Here is a 15,237-nt window from a genome sequence, read left to right as displayed (position 1 = left end):
AGGTTCAAGAATGTCCAGGGTAGTCTCGGGCAGGTTTCCTTGTGGCAATCCAACACAAAGTACACTCAAGGACAATGATTTCAGCTCAAGGATAAGGATTCCAGTTCCTGTAGTCTAGTGTTGCAGCATATGGAGTCACAAAGACTGCCTGCTCCCAAGGGTTTCTGCCTGTCCATCAGTGGGGCCTTAGCTCCATGTGCCAGCATTGAGAGAGGTGAAATTGCCGTGCACATGGGACAGGGCTTGCTCATTGCTAACAGGCTCTGGAATGCTCTCCCTGTGAATGTCCACTCTTTGACATCTGTGGCTGCTTTCAAAAAACACAAAGACTTTTTTATTTGTTCAGGCTTTTACCCTTAGGGGCTGCCAGGTCTCTCAGCTTTCCTGCTTCTGTTTATCTTTTTTATGATTGTTGTTTTTGGTGGTTTTACTGTTTATGTTATTTATTGTTTTTACTGTTTACTTCACGGGTGTGGGGCATTCTGGGGAGACCCCTGAGGCCGGGAGGCTTGTTTTAGCCTCCCAGTTGGGGGTCTTCTTGTGAGTCACCACAGCTTCTCACAACCAAGAAAATCAGGTTAACAGAGCACTCGCTCTTTTAGGGGAGGGGTTCTTAGGCAGCCTAGCCATCATGGAACCACCGGGTTCGCCCGCCAGCCCAATGTTTCTCATGATGGGGGAGAGCCAGGCTAGGTTCCCTTAGCCCGGTTCTCCCCCATCATGAGAATATCCTCTAGGTTTAAAGAGCAAAGGCTTTCTACAAGGTCCCCCCCACCGCAAGGTTCCAAATGTAGGACAACTGAGAAATACAAACGGGACAAAAGCAAAAGGTCCAGCACAGAGCAGGGAGAGGCAACCTTGGCTCTCCGGCTGTTGATGAACCTTATGAAAGGCAGTATAAGCACTCAATAGATGCTCAGCTAGACAGACCTTGGGGTAGTAGAAGTCGGTGGGTTCCACCAAGATCCTATGTCAAAAGACTAGGAGGTGCTTCACACAATTAGTGTGAAGCAACATTAGGGCTTCTGCGGGGTTGATGGGAGCTGTGGTTCAACAACAGCTGGAGAGCCAAGGTTGCCTCTCCCTAATCTGGAGGATTGGGACAATCATTACTCAGATGGATCCAGAGCACCTAGCAAAACTTTGAAGGCATGTGCCCCCCCTGTCCCCCACCATGCTCTCAATTAAGTGTGTTTAGAATTGTATATATATGTTATATATTTCCTTCAATAACACTTTTTGTGGAAACTTGTCCTGAAGCTTTGATAATAAACTTGCTGTGTTTTACAAATGAGTCCACAAGGGAGCTTTCTATCTATGTAGATTCGACGGCACAACCAACAACAGCCAACATACTGGAATGGTTGCTCCCAGGAAGACATTCATTCATTCCAACAAACAAAAGCAGCAGAAAATCTAGCCAAGAAATATTCATGAAGGTGTGCTTCTCCCAGGGGAAAAGTACAACTGAGGCATCATTTGAAATACGGCCATAATTTAAAATAAAATTATTAATAGAAAGAAGCGAGTATACATTTATTATCCAAGCTGGAAAGAATTTATTGTAGCTTGACACAACTGCAACAAACTCATACATATTATAAATAAGATTAATTTACATTAAAAGGGTTAGTATTTATAGGTCTGGATTTGGAAGTAGTCCCAGATTTCTAAGGGTTTAAATTAGCACAGCTTTAATTAAGAAGCAATGCTACTTTAAACCAACTAAGTACCTGGCCCAGAATTCCTCCCTACAAATACCTTATAATTAAAGTAATTCTGAGGCTTATAAATTACTGGCTTCAATGTGATTTTTATTGTTAGTAATTTTCATTTCTATTTCAGAATGTTATTCTATGTTCAATTGCTTCTTCTGTAAACAGATTTTATCGTTTGTTTGAACTCAGTCTGCAATAACATACATTGCATGTGGTATTTTACCCTGGTCTTGAACTGGTGGTCTTGAACTTGTATGGCAGGAACATAGGGACATAGGAAGCTGCCTTGTACTGAGTCAGACCATTGGTCTATCTAGCTCAGTATTGTCTTCACAGACTGGCAGTGGCTTCTCCAAGGTTGCAGGCAAGAATCTCTCTCAGCCCTATTTTGGAGAAGCCAGGGAGGGAACTTGGAACCTACTGTAGATGCTCTTCCCAGAGTGGCTCCATCGCTTAAGGCAGGCCTGTACAACATGCGGCCCGGGGGCCAGATGCGGCCTGCGAGGCCTTTTTTCCTGGCCCCCGGGGCTATTTCCCCTTCCTCCCCCGGCTGCTTAACCCCTCCAAATTCCAGCCGCTGTGCGGCTGAGGAGATGGCTGCGGGGGTGCAGGTGTTCTTCCTTACCCTCCCTCATGGCAGCAGTGGCACACAGCGGCAGAAACCAGAGCGACACTCGGGCCTGCCATTTGGCCCAGCGTTGCTTCCCAACTGCAAGGTGCACCTGCACAGTTAAGTCTCTTAAGTCTCTCTGTCTCTCACCCATCAAGACTGCTCCATTCTCTCTCTCTCTCTTTCTCTCTCTTTCTCAAGCCAAGCCTCCTGCTGCATCCTTTCCATCTTTCTTTCCCCTTCTCCCTTCTTTTCCAAAATTATGAGAAGAAGTTCTCTTCCATGTTTTGTGTGATGATTTGGCAGAGGTGGAAAGGAAGAACAATGCATTTTATTATGTATTTTGTACAGATTGTATAATATTTATATTATTAGAATGAATTTCAATTTAACTTATTTCATATTAATTTAAATCAATCTTGGCCTGCCAGAACATCAAAAGTTAAATATTGATTAAATTCATTTTTAATTCATTTCTCTTTAATTTGGTTGATTGATTGATATTAAGTATTACTCTAATAATCAGCACCCTAGGAATTGACCTCAGCCCCCATGAACCAAGTCACGGTTGATTTCGGCCCGCCAGGTCATTTGAGTTGTGCAGGCCTGCCCTAAGGGGAATATCTTACAGTGCTTACACTTCTTGTCATCCATTCATATGCAATCAGGGTGGACCCTGCTTAGCTAAGGGGACAAGTCATGCTTGCTACCACAAGACCAGCTCTCCTCTGTATGTGCTAGCAGTCAGTTTGCACCTAGATTATGTTGTAAAATTAAAATAAGTAAAAAATAAACAAATAGCAAATACAGTTGCATGAACAAATTTACTTTAGTGGTTTCCTCTGGCTTCTTCTTCAGCACTAATATTCTAATAACTGATTCTAATAACTTTCTAATATTCTAATAACTGATTATTATTCTCTTTCTAATTTGTGTGTGTGTGGGGTGGTGGTGGTAGTAATCTTGCTGTCCAAGAGGCTTCTTTGCTGGTCTGGCTTGTTATGCTTTAATTCCCTGCTTTGGTCAGAGCTTGGTGATGATATATAGACCTGACTGCCTTCATGCATAGGGTTCATGATCTGCAAAAAGTCTGAGGTAAGTTCTCAGACTTTTTGCAGATCATGAACCCTATGCATGAAGGCAGTCAGGTCTATATATCATCACCAAGCTCTGACCAAAGCAGGGAATTAAAGCATAACAAGCCAGACCAGCAAAGAAGCCTCTTGGACAGCAAGATTACCACCACCCCACACACACAAATTAGAAAGAGAATAATAATCAGTTATTAGAATTCACTTCATGTATCCCATCTACTAGGAATGCCTCATGGGTAACGTTTTTTCTGCATGTTGTAGAAAAGGTGTGCAGTGTCAGCTATGAGAATTGCAAGTTTGTCTATATTGAGTTGTGACTTCCAGGAATGGCTACATGTGACAAAAATATGACAACAGATACTTTCTTACACATGTGGAAAAAATGTAATGTCTGAAGCAGCAATTATTGTAGCCCAAGGTAAAAACTGATTCCATTTTATCGAAATACTGTTTATCTGGAAATTGTACATGTTCTCTCAAGCCATCAAGATAAAAAACTGGTTAAGTATTTTTCATACTAAACTTTCAGTAGATGTAAAATCTCACTCCCTTGCACCTCTTTCCTGACGCAGGATATTGAAATCCAAATGCTGAAGTCCAACCCTTTGAAATATTTTGCTCCAAACCAAATACCTATCTTGAGCAGTGTGTTCTCTACATTTTTTATGCTCCATTCTCATTTCATGCTCACTGAGGGCCAAACAAAACAAAACATGTTAACCATAGTCAGCCCTGACAGGCTGAGTTATTGTTTAGTTAATAGCAGCAGGACTGGGTCCTGTATGGATCGGAGCTGAAGCAGGGAGATTAACTCTATCCCCCACCACAATCCCGATTCCATTGGTGCTAATGGAAACTATTCTGGAGTAGGTAGTAGCTGGATTGGGCCTCCGCAGATTGAGACTATGATGGTGAGGAGGATCAAACTCCCCCTAGCCCACTTTGGTCTTGAAATGGAGGGGGCCAATCTGACTATTAACCAAATAAAAACTAGACTTGCTGGCTAATAATGCTTTAATAATGACATCATGCTTAGTTTTGGCCTAATATCTAGACTAATCATCATAACTTCAGTGAGTTCCTTTGGTGTAAAAATTGTGTACAAGATTGCAGGATAATGGTATGGACCCAAAATTTCATATACAGTAGCAGAAAACCACTTCTGCTCATGGAAGGGCTGTTTCTGACCTAGTGGGAAAGCACTGGATGAGAACAGTGATCCCAAAGACATTATTTCTTTTGTGCAAACTCTTTTCAATACTTTTTAATGTCCCACTAAGAGTTTATATGCTGCAGCCTCTCTCTCCCTTATTCACCATGTTTCTCATACCGCAACACATCCCCTGACACAGTCTGACATGGCACTGCTAGAAGGTCTTCCACTTAGTTTTGCTCAACACAACACCTCACAGAATAGTTATTTATTATTTATTCATTCATTCAATTTCTATACCGCCCTTCCAAAAATGGCTCAGGGTGGTTTACACAGAGAAAGAATAAATAAATAAGATGGATCCCTGTCCCCAAAGGGCTCACAATCTAAAAAGAAACACAAGATAGACACCAGCAACAGTCACTGGAGGGATGCTGTGCTGGGGGTGGATAGGGCCAGTTACTCTCCCTCTGCTAAATAAAGAGAATCACCACGGTAAAAGGTGCCTCTTTGCCCAATTAGCAGGGGACTAGCTGGGGAGAGAATAGCATTTATTACATTTTCTCCTGCCAATTGCAGTTTTTTTAGATCCAAGCCAAGGTGTATGTATGAGCAAATAATCTCTATTAGTAAAATATAATGACTGATATTCTGACTAGGTTTACTAGAGGAAGCCCTACTGGAATTTACTAGTCCTTTAGAGTAACTGGAGCAATACTATTGAGCAATGTAGTCTGGATATTGCCAATAGTCATTCTTTGTGTATAGGGTAATTGGTGCTAGTTCTACTAAGACTATCTTCTTCTCCTGTACCTATGTTTTAAAGCACTCTCTTACCTTTAAAAAAATAAATCTCATTCTCATTTAAGTCATGTCAGTTTGCACAACTTCAGACATGGCATTATCTCTCCCCTCATCATCTCCTCCTACACTTCCTCCACATTGCCAACGCCCTGTCTTAATTCTCATGGTTATACCCATTGTCTCTTCTGTTGTTCTTTGCCTCATGCATTATTTCATTTAATTACTTTATATTCAGCACAAGCACAATGTCTCATAATAACAAAATATTCCCCCTTCATTGAAAAAGAAACCTGCTAAATAAGCATATGCTCCATGAATCATTCCAGCTGTAACAAGCCATCTCCCAGCTGTTTGACTAACAGTATACTAATGTTGTATGCGGATAAGGATCCAACACAAAAATAGTGCAATTTCAATCTCCTTCTTTAATGCTGTTATTTATTTGGAATGCTTCCCGCGAGCTGTGTGATCCAGCATATCCCAGCCTATCATGCTATTTAATTATAGGGATGTGCACGGAACCGGTTCAGAGGCCCTTTAAGGGCCTCCGAACTGGTAGGGGTTCAAAGATGGGTGGGCATAGCTTTAAGGGTGGGGAATATGCACTTACTCCTCCCTCTACTGGCACCCCATTTGTAAAGTCTCTGTTGGTCCCCTTGGATCTCTCTGTTGACTCTGTTGGTCCTCTTGGATCTCTTGGCGGTGTCCGATACCATCGACCATGGTATCCTTCTGGGTCGCCTGGGGGAGTTGGGAATAGGGGGCACTGCTTTGCAGTGGTTCCTTTCCTATCTCTCAGGTAGATCCCAGATGGTGGAGCTTGGTGACAGTCGCTCCTCAAAGCAGGAGCTGTTATATGGAGTCCCTCAGGGCTCCATTCTGTCACCAATGCTTTTCAATATCTACATGAAACCGCTGGGTGAGGTCATCAGGAGATTTGGTGCTGTGTTTTATCAGTTTGCTGATGACACGCAAATCTACTTCTCCTTTTCATCTTCAGGAAATGGCACTCATTCTCTAAATGCCTGTCTACAGGCAGTAATGGGCTGGATGAGGTATAACAAATTGAAGCTGAATCCAAGCAAGACGGAGGTGCTCATTGTGGGGGTTCAGAATCTGAAAAGTGAGTTAGATCTCCCTATGCTGGATGGGGTTACATTCCCCCGGAAGGAGCAGGTGTGCAGCTTGGGAGTACTCCTGGACCCAGGCCTCACCCTGGTTTCTCAGATGGAGGCCATGGCCAGGAGTGCTTTCTATCAGCTTCGGCTGATTCGACAGCTGTGCCCATTCCTTGAGGAGGATGACTTCAAAACAGTGGTTCACCAGCTGGTAACCTCCCGGCTTGACTATTGCAATGTGCTCTACGTTGGGCTGCCTTTGTACGTAGTTCGGAAACTTCAATTAGTTCAGAATGCGGCAGCCAGATTGGTCTCTGGGGTAACCCAGAGAGACCATATTACGCCTATTTTGAAACAATTGCACTGGCTGCAGATATGTTTCCGGGCAAAATACAAAGTGCTGGTTATTACCTTTAAAGCCCTGAACGGCTTAGGCCCGAGTTACCTTAGAGAGCGCCTTCTTCTGCGTGATCCCCACCGCACATTAAGGCCATCTGAGGAGGTTCGTCTCCAGTTACCACCAGCTCATCTGGTGGTGACTCAGAGGCAGGCCTTCTCTATAGCTGCTCCGGGGCTGTGGAATGCGCTCCCTGCAGAAATCCACAATTTGAATTCTCAATTAGCCTTCAGGAGAGCCCTTAAAACAGATTTGTTTGGCCTGGCTTTCCAGGGTTTTAAAATCTGTCTTAATATTCTAACCTGATTTTGGGTTAATTTAATCATTGTAATTGTTTAATTTTTGTTTTTAAATGTTTTTAAATTGTTAATTGTTGTTATATTGTTTTTAATTTGTTTTAGCTCTTTATTGTTTTAGTGGTTTGTTTTAATTGTAAACTGCCCTGAGCCATTTTGGAAGGGCGGTATATAAATCAATCAATCAATCAAACAAACAATCAATCAAACAAACAAACAAACAAACAAACAAAGTCCTCATTGGGGCGGCAGTGTACCTCCCTGCCACCCCATGCCCTCTTTGGCCGGAAGTGCCATGTGTGTATATGTTGCCGCCCTGATGGGGACTTTACAAACAGAGCAGCGGTGGAGGGAGGGGTAAGTGCACCCTCCCCCATCCTTAAAGCTATGTCCCCCACCTTCAAACCACCCCCTGCCAGTTCTGTGCACATCCCTATTTAATGATGCTTGAACACTGTGAAAAGGGCTGCAGAATTATTTCAATTGAAGTGTCACCTCAATTTGTGGTATGATTGACCTGCATAGGAAAGGAGATACATGTAGCCTCTTACTATGGGTTCTACTTACATGTTTATGCCTGATGTTTGTATTTCCTTCTGAGGCTGGGCACTAGGCACTTCTGCTGCTAAGTGGGCAAAGAGGAACTTTTCAAAGTGGTCATGTTTAGTAAGAAAAGAGCAACTTTTCCTATTCATTTCAGCATACCAGTCCTCCCAGTGACTGTGCGCTGGTGTCTCCTTTCTATTTCTTTTTAGATTGTGAGCCCACTGGGGACAGGGAATGACTTGCCCAGTGAGCAAGAGATTGTCAGTTTGAATCTCCACTGGTATGTTTCCCAAAATATGGGAAACACCTATATCGGGCAGCAGCAATATAGGAAGTTGCTCAAAGGCATCATCTCACATTGCATGGGAGATGGCAATGGTAAACCCCTCCTGTACACTACCAAAGAAAACCACAGGGCTCTGTGGTCACCAGGAGTCATCACTGACTCGAGGGCACAAAAAGTAGAACATTGTTTAGGGGGACTGATTTTCAGACAAGAGGGAGAGTAGCAGAGGGGAGGAGTGAAGATGGGCCTACCAGCAGGGCTGAAAGAATCTTCTAAGGATACCACTAGAAGACTCCCAGTAGCAGAAACATCAGTGCAAATGTTATCATTCCATGTAAAAGCTGTCCCCAAAAGTTCACCCCTCCAGATATAAATGCTGTACATGGCAGAGGGTTCTCTTCCCCCATGCATCATTCCTATTACATGGATACTTTCCATGCCAGCACCACTTCCGTCCCTGTGCAATTGGAACAAAGCCCAGGGTAAGCACTTGCAAGCAATTAAGTGTTTAGTAGCAGCCCTGTATGGTAGTAAAATTTGAACCAGTCCTGAGAGAGGTCTCTGGGGTGGGGTGGGGGGAACCCGAGTCTTATGGCAGAAAGGCCCATTCACACATTGTGTTCACAACACTTTTACAACGTGTGTACAGTGTACACAGGTACAGGTGCAGAAGTGTACTTCCGATCTATACCATACATTTGAAAGGCCTGTATCCAGGTTCACTTTTAAAATGAACACAAGTACAGTCATTTACACAAACACATGTATGAGTGTACAGACATCTGTACTGTATATTCATACAGCATAATGTCTGAATTGGACTTTCTCTGAGAGGATTTAAAGGAAAGGCTCTGGGTCTGAGTCGAATTCCAGTGTCAGGGGAAAAGTTGGTCTTTTCCAGCTTATTAATTTATATTTTTACATTTATATCCCATTCTTCCTCCAGGGAATGTCAAGATGTGTGCATGGTTATGTTTATCCCCACAACAATCCTGTGAGTTAGGTTAAGCTGAATAAGTTACATGTCAGAATGGAGACTTGAACTCGGGTCTCCTCAGTCTTAGTCCAACATGCTAACCACTGCACCACAGTGGCTATGATGAAACAATAACCTCAAGAAAGCCTCTGGTAGAAAAAATGACAAGTTCTGAGGGCCATACCCCCTTTCTCCCCCATTTCTTCCATGTCTTAACTTAACTCTCTTACTGGAAGGGAATCCATTCACTTTCTTTTCTACTTTCTTCCATGTGTCCCTTTGAAGCCCTAATCTAGTTTGCATCATAATTTTCTGGATATTATTACTCCTAAATATATCAACGACTTGTCTTATGCCCCAATCTTATTTTTGACAGCATTTTCTTGTAAATGTCATCATCTTCAACATAAACCAATAATTCAAACTGAATAGATCATGTACTGAGCACCTGTTGGCTACATAAATATGAGTGGAACAGCTTTTTTGCATATGGATGAAACATTACTCTTGCAACATCTGATTGTGGTGAAATAACACAGGGTGTGCCTTAATAGCTTAAAACTATCTAGGATGCTGATGGCAAAACACTGATACATTTTACTTAACCTATTAAACTGTATTTGCCCAATAGGTCAAGAAGTGTTCACTGATTCACTGGTTTGTCGCAAAAATGTATTCATATAACTAGACTTCATTATCCCTGTGTACAGCTGAGCAAAAAGAATGTTTGCAAGCTTTTTTGTGTTCTAAAACTCTATTTGAAATGGTAGCTTAAAAAAACCACACAGCTGTAAGGACTATTTCATATTATATTATTATTTCTTGTTTGCACAGACAAACAAGTGTTATTGACAGGTTTGTTATATCCAGACATCGAGTCCTTCCCAAAGACCTGGGATGCCAGGATTTTGTTATCAGTATTGTTGTTTTTATAGGTATTGCTGCAAAATGTAGGCTGTTCCCAGTAAAGTTATTTTTTGTAGTTGGCTGATGGTGATTTCTGTGGCCCCTGTGGTGTTGAGGTGCTCTTCAAGGTCTTTTGGAATTGCACCTAGGGCGCCAATTACTACTGTGATTATTTTGGTCTTCTTCTGCCACAGCCTTTCAATTTTGATTTGTAGATCTTTGTATTTTGCTATTTTTTTCTGTTTTTTTCTTCTATTCTGCTGTCACCTTGTATTACTATGTCTATTATTATTATTATTATTGTTTACACAGTCAGACAGGTGTTATTGACTGGTTTGTTTTATCCAGACATTGAGTCCTTCCCAAGGACCTGGGATGGCTGAATTTTATTGTCAATGTTGTTGCTGTTGTTATAGATATCGTCGCAGAATATAGGCTGTTCCCAGTAAAGTTGCTTTTTGTAATTGGCTGATGGTGATTTCTGTGGCCCCTATGGTGTTGAGGTGCTCTTCAAGGTCTTTTGGAACTGCACCCAGGACACCAATTACCACTGGGATTATTTTGGCCTTTTTCTGCCACAGCCTTTCAATTTCAATTTGTAGATCTTTGTATTTTGTGATTTTTTTCTATTTCTGTTTCTTCTATTCTGCTATCCCCTGGTATTGCTATGTTGATTATTTTAACTTGTTTTTCTTTCTTCTCGACTACAGTTATATCTGGTGTATTGTGTGGCAGATGTTTGTCTGTTTGTAGTCATACATAATAATAATAATAATAATAATAATAATAATAATAATAATACATAACCCATAATATTTTTGCATCTTCATTTTCTACAACTTTTTCAATTTTATGGTCCCACCAATCTTTGGCTACAGGTAGCTTGTATTTTTTGCAGATGTTCCAGTGTATCATCCCTGCTATCTTGTCATGCCTTTGTTTGTAGTCAGTCTGTGAGATCTTTTTACAACAGCTGATTAGGTGGTCCACTGTTTCATCTGCTTCTTTACAAAGGCGGCACTTGCTGTTTGTTGTGGACTTTTCTACTTTTGCTCTGATTGCATTTGTTCTTAGTGCCTGTTCTTGTGCAGCCAGTATTAAACCCTCCGTTTCTTTCTTCAAGTTGCCATTCTTAAGCCATTGCCAGGTCTTGGTGATGTCTGATTTTCCACTTATATTGTGCAAATATTGATCATGCAGCAGCTTATTTTTCCTTTTTTCTGCTCGGTTCTTGACTTGTTCTTTCTTGTAGGCCTGCTTTGTTTCATGGGTGTTGAATAGTTTTGCATTATTGACCATTTGAAGTGCATCTTCTTAACTGTCTTTTATATATTCTTCAAGGCCTCTTTTCTCCTTCTCTACTGTTTGATGGACTTGCAGCATTCCTCTTCCACCTGAACTGCGAGGGAGGTATAGCCGATCGACATCACTGCGGGGGTGCAGAGCATGATTGATGGTCATGATTTTCCTGGTCTTACGATCCAGCGTCTCTAGCTCTGCCTGGGTCCTGTCTATTATTCCTGCAGTGTATCTGATAACAGGTATAGCCCAGGTGTTTATGGCATGTATGGTGGTCCCGCCATTGAGTTTGGACTTGAGGATTTTTCTAACTCTCCTGATGTATTCACTTCCCATTTTTCTTTTAACTTCAGCGTGTGCAATGTTATCAGCCTGGAGAATGCCCAAGTATTTGTAAGGTTCTTTCTCTTCCAGGTTCTTGATCTTGCTTCCATTGGGCAGTTCTATTCCTTCTGTTTTTCTTATTTTCCCTCTGTTCATTATTAATGCAGCACACTTGTCTAGTCCAGACTCCATTGCCATATCACTACTGAATATACGGACAGTATTTAGCAGTGATTCGATTTCTGACTGGGACTTTCCATACAACTTCAGATCTTACATGTACAGCAGATGGTTGATTTGACTTGATGTTTTAGATGTTTGGTATCCGGGGCCTGTTTTGTTTAGTATTTGTGAAAGTGGGGTCATGGAGATTACAAACAACAGAGGGGATAGTGAGTCCCCTTGGAAAATACCTCTTCTAATGCTAACCTGTCCAAGTGTCTCGCCATTGATTGTTAACTGTACTCCACATGCTCATTGCTTTAAAAAAATATATATCTGAATATCTGACACAATGATTTTTAGGGGTAGCCACCTAATGGCGCAGCAAGGAAATGCTTTACTAACAAGCAGAAGATTGCTGGTTCGAATACCCACTGGTACTATATTGGGCAACAGATATATAGGAAGATGCTGAGAGGCATCAGCTCATACTGCATGGGAGAAGGCAATGGTAAACCCCTCCTGTATTCTACCAAAGGAAAATCACAGGGCTCTGTGGGCGCCAGGAGTCGAAATCGACTTGACGGCACACTTTACCTTTACCTTTATAAACAAACAGTGTTTATGATAACCTAAGAGGGACAAACTACCTCTTCTATTTACCTCTGCTAGAATGCCACCCACAAATGATTTCAATTAAACTACTTACTTATTTCCCTTCCCTTGAACTGTACGATTATCTGAAAGATTTCCCCAAGTCTCTTTCAAAGGAAAATGACTTGGCATAGCAGAAGCTGTTCTGGACATCCTTCTCTTTCAGAGGTCTGAAATCTGATGGTTAAAAAACAAAATCTGAAATTATTTCTGTAAATAATGGTTGGGGAGCAGCAGACAATGGAGGCATTCCTTACTGCTGCACAGAATAATTGCAGGCCCAAATCCAGTAGAGTACATGAGACTGCTTTGCTGTAACATCCGCTTCTAGAAACTAAAGTAACCATTTAAATAATAATAATAATATAATAATAAATATCCTCCTAGGACCTCACAAGAGAACTGGTTTTTCCTGATCTCAGCCTTGGCAAGTAATTGACACATCTGACAACAGGTACATCTGCATGCATGCTTTGTTAATTTGAATTGTTCCTATTAATTAGAGGATTCAGCTCTGAAAACATACTACTTTTACAAGAATATAGGGCTTCTGTGCTATTTCTCATGGTAAAGTTTGTCTAGCTATAACACTTGAAAGTGGAAGAGCTACCTTCTGCACAAATACAGTATTAAAAGGAGGCGAAACTAGAGCAACAAACATTCTCAATCCAAAGCACACTTACTCAGGAATAAGCATCACTGAACTCACTGCTGTGTAAGCATAATAGGATTGAGCTGCAAGAGTATCTTTAATAGACACCAAACACTGAATAGTATGCATTGCTTTATACATCATTTAAGCTTCAATACCCTAAAAGCTGTTACTGTAATTTGGCACCTATGTCAGTACAGCAGATGAGTGGTATCCTATATCCCTAATGAGGGAGGGGGAAAAAAATCTCCTTATGTCATTGCAGTAGAATATTAGAATGTATGAAAGAAGATTGGACCCTGCTGATGAGTTATCTAACTGGTCTAATTTACGTACACGGCTTAAATCATCCTTATTAAATCATTTACAGATGATGCTTAGACATCCATTGCAGGGATTCTGCATACTTTATTGTATTTGTAGCTCACCTACACCTACACAGGAAGAATTAGGATGAGCTGCTCCAGATATTGCTTGGGTGGATATCGCTTTGTTAATTCAAATTAACAAAGGCCGGATAACTTGCGTAGCAATGGAAGGATGAAGGAGGTGCAAATGTCTCTGTAAAACAAACAGTGGAGGAGGACATGCTCAGTAGTTTCAATCTGCCCTAAGTCACAGGGGTAAAGTCTTTCTGCAAATGGAGTCTTTCTATAACTGCCTTCTAGCATTGCTGAGGGGAGGGTGTGACTGTAAGTGAACACCCTCCTGTGCTTTGGAGCCTCCAATTGAGTAAGGTATGCCACTGGAGAGGCAGAGTATCTAAGTCTGCCTATCACTGATATGAAAGGGACCCTGCTTAGTAGATTAGTTTGGCACTCAGTGTCTATGATACGCTGCTTGATGTTGACTTTCACCTGGGCATGGCCCATGCTAAATAATAAGGTCAAAGAAAAGAGGCCCACAATGGCTATTTTTGTTTCAATTGACCGAGTCCAACTAGATTGGTGATCTTCATGTAGGGTTGGCGGGGTGGGGGTGGGGGGTGGAGGAGGAGACCAACTGGGCAAAAAGATAGTCTAAGCCAGTAGCAAAGCATGGCCTACAGCCTAAAGTGATATTTATTACCTCAGTGACAACTAAACTATAGTTGATATTTCTTATGTATAAATAGTAAAGTAATTATTTTAGATGGTTATTAGTAAGTTGTTAGCACCCTGAGGTTAGAGAATGACACCTTGGGATGTGAACAACTGTTCGATAACCATCTGGCACCTGGTTTGCAAACTACTGAGCTCTAGAATAGCCTCCCCAAATCAAAAACATTGTTTCAGACTCAATGAACCATGGGTTGTAGCAGCCACAATGACAACTTTTCAAAGTGGAAATTCATACCATTAAAATGCTGTAGGGCTGAAACGGACCTGAAGTCCATATTATCCAACCCCTTTAGTAACAGGTCACTTATTCCAAAACTCCATCTCCAGCTATGGCTGGCCATCTCTGAAGGGCAAAAAACAGCCAAAGTCATTTCTGCTCTCTCTCTCTCTCTCTCTCTGTCTCTCTCTCTCTGCATAACAAACACAGTTATCATGAGCAGCAGAACAGGATTTTCTCCACTGCAATTAGACTAGTATTAGAAACAGGGCAGGAGACCACAGTGAGGCCTCATCCGCTTGGTTCGTTGTACTAAGAAGTACCAGCTTTTGTTTCCTGAATGCCTCTGAACAGCTATTCATGAACATCTGCAGTCATGTCATGATGATGTCACTGGAAAGGAAAATTGTTTTGATGTTGCTCTCAGCAGCAGACATAACTTGTTATCAAGAGACAAGGAATAAATTGATTAATACTTTTACTGCCATACTGGCATCTCAGTCCTAAGTATTCTAACTGGGAGTTGGAGTTTATATGCCTTATATATCTCCAGGGAGAGGGATCTGCAAACTTTCAAAGATGACCGTTCTGGTGTTTTTTTTGGTCTTTTAACAAAACATTATGCATCACAAACATACATGCATATAATGTACACCATATACAGTATACACACACACAACTAATTGATATTGTGATTGATGCAAGAGAAAGAAAGAAAAAAGACACAGGGAAATAAAATGCAGCTCATAATAAGCTCCTTCTATTCTGTTTGTTATTTATTACCAAAACTGTTTAATAGATATATACATGTTTTTATTGTTGTGTTCCAACTTTTTTCAATATGTTGTTCTGCACTTTGAATTCTTTAGCTTCTCAGCATTTGGTGAATACGCTGTAATTTTCATTTTCACACAGGGTTCAAGAT

This window comes from Hemicordylus capensis, chromosome 3, assembly GCF_027244095.1.
Source record: "Hemicordylus capensis ecotype Gifberg chromosome 3, rHemCap1.1.pri, whole genome shotgun sequence".
NCBI classification, from domain to species: Eukaryota; Metazoa; Chordata; class Lepidosauria; order Squamata; family Cordylidae; genus Hemicordylus; species Hemicordylus capensis.
The sequence above is the reverse complement of the archived record's forward strand: the minus strand, read 5'-3'. Positions refer to the sequence as shown.